The sequence below is a fragment of the Ixodes scapularis genome, unplaced genomic scaffold (assembly GCF_016920785.2).
Source record: "Ixodes scapularis isolate PalLabHiFi unplaced genomic scaffold, ASM1692078v2 PGA_scaffold3__209_contigs__length_174095766, whole genome shotgun sequence".
NCBI lineage: Eukaryota > Metazoa > Arthropoda > Arachnida > Ixodida > Ixodidae > Ixodes > Ixodes scapularis.
In genome coordinates, this window is record NW_024609868.1 from 163,026,163 (window position 1) to 163,028,862 (window position 2,700).

Below are 2,700 nucleotides of genomic sequence, written 5' to 3' on the forward strand. Positions count from 1 at the left end.
AACCTGAACTTTAGTAAAATGGTTTTTATGACCTTTTCTAGGCGTTCATCACCTTCTGTGTTTAATTATTCATTTGACGGGTTATGCCTAGAAAGAGTTTTTGAATATAAATACTTTGGCCTCCTTTTCACGCCTGATTTATCTTGGTCTAAGCACATTGATACGACATGTAACAAATCTCTTAAAAGACTTGGATACCTGCGGCGTACCTTACGTGTGGCACCACAAGATACTAAGCTTTTAACTTTTAAAACTTTAATTCGCCCAATCCTCGAATATGGTTCTATTATTTGGTTTCCCTACAAATAGTCCGATATAAATAAGGTCGAATCAGTACAAAAGAAATCGGCACGTTTTATTTGTCGTCGGTATGACAGAAACTTTTCTCCTTCTTCTAATCTTTCCGTGTTAGGCCTAAGACTTCTTCCTGAGCGTCGTGGTATCGAGCGCCTAAAGTCTCTGTATTTCATGGTTAACTCATCACGTTTTGACTCGTTACATAACTACATAAAGTTTCCCGAGCCAACTGCAACTAGGAGCCACCATGAATTAAACATTTTACCTTTTCATCCTCGTACTGATATGTTTAAATACAGTTTGTTTCCTCACACCATTGAACGCTGGAATTTATTACCAGGAAACATCCGATCACTACAACCAGATGAATTCCTGTGTGCCGTTGACAGTGGTCCACAGTGATGTCCGGACCGTCTGTGTTTAACTCCCACTCCTGCCATAGCCCCAGTGGGGCCGCAGTATGTATAAATAAATAAATAAAATAAAAGGTTCCCAACGTGGTTTGTCGTGACCTTCGGAAAGTGGCACCATATGCCACGCCGTGAAATAGCACCCATTTTGGGACATGCATTCGGAGTTATTATGTTTCAAACACCTTTAACAAACTCCCACCTGTGCTGAGTGACATTACGTCTCGCGGAAGGTTAAAAAGAAAACTGAAGACTATGTGCTCGTCCATAGGAAAGTAGCGTCAACCTTCAAGACTTTTCGTAATAAGTTTGTACTGTGCAATTCGTTTTTAACGATATTTTCCTCGTCGCGTGTCTGAATCTCTCTAACTTCTTTGTTCTGTGTTTTTTTTTGTGTGTGTGTGGTTCTTTTTTTCATTGTTATGCGTGCTTTTGTACATATTTTGTTAAGATTAGTCCTACAAGTCTTTAGGACTTTGACGTTCCCGAAATGATACTCTGAGGGCGTTTAAGCACCTGAAATAAATTTATTATTATTATTATTATTATTATTATTATTATTATTATATTGATCTGCTTAATTTTCCCTTAAAAAATAACAAAAAGATAGACTTTTGAAAACTGCGCAAGACCATCGCTATTGCAATCAGCTTCTGTTCGGCCGCCATTAGTGTTCCGGAGGTGTCGAATATCGCTTCCTCTTCACGTTTTTTCCGTGTCAGCGGATAGTTTAGATAACTTACGAATTCCATGTTCAAGAATAGCAAGCGATTACTGAGACCTATGAGACGCTGTATCTTTCGAACGCAAGTAAGTGGCGGACAGTCAAGGCCGACTGGTGCAAGCGCCATTGAGGAAGTTTCTTTTGTTTCAGCGAAGTGCGCCGCTGTTTCAGACTTTGTCGTGTACTGTGTGCTTGCTAAGCTATGCTTGATTCCAACTGTGCTCTACCCGGTGTTATTTAGTCATTTGGAAATATGTGGCTCTCTGCGCAGGGTGAGAAAGACTCGCGTACGGCGGAACCGAGGGCCAGCCGAGGGACTGTTCTGGGCGCCGTCTTACGACGCTCGCCCGACGACGTTTTTGCGGAGCGTTCAAGTGCAGTCTTACGAAAGTTCAAGTAATCACATGTCATGCTAGTTCTGACGCGTGATCCCAACAGCCTCTCGCCAACCATTTGTTTCATAAAGCGGGAGCGAGAAAAACGTCACAAGAGCGAGCAGCATGATTCCTTGCCCGTGCTGATGCCTGTGCCGTAGAGACGGACGATCTCTTTGCGTATGCCGAAGCGGCACGCTTTGTAAGTTTACGATTGTGTGATGTAACTAAAGTGAGTTTGAATGTCACGTTTTTTCAGTGGCGGTGAAAGCCGCTACAGAAAGCAGAGCAGTTAGAACAAGCAAAAGCGTGAACAAATACGAAAAGGACCTGAATATTCGATGGAGTTGAAAGACTACCAACGTAGCAACTCGCCCAGTTATTCTTTGTGAAAGAATAATAGCCAATAGTAATAAATAAATGCCAACTTTTAATTGGTTACAAATTTGTAATGTATGCAGTACAGCCCTACCCTGCTCTAGTGCTTTTACTATATCAGGTAATGTGTAAATGTATAGGCTAGTTCACAGCTACCATTTACGTCCGACCCATTATAGTGAATCTTCTCTAAAAGCTCCAAGTTATATAAAAGAAAAGCGCTCATCATAAATTAAGCCGCGCCACTGAATGTGTAATAGCGTGTGACTTGTATGTGTGTTCTCAGCAAAAGAAATGTTTGCAATCAAGAAGGGCCAATCATTTTGTTTCCTCTGTGTTAGAGCTTCTTTCAGGTACTCGGAAAATGTGGGTGTCTACGTCTAAAAGAGCGGAATTGACATATCCCGCAGGATTGCGGGCCTGGCTCAGTTTGGCTAGCAGGTTGCAACCTATGGGAACCTGCAGCCAACTGCATCACAAGAGTAAAAGTGACGTCCGCCCATTGATCACTATTATG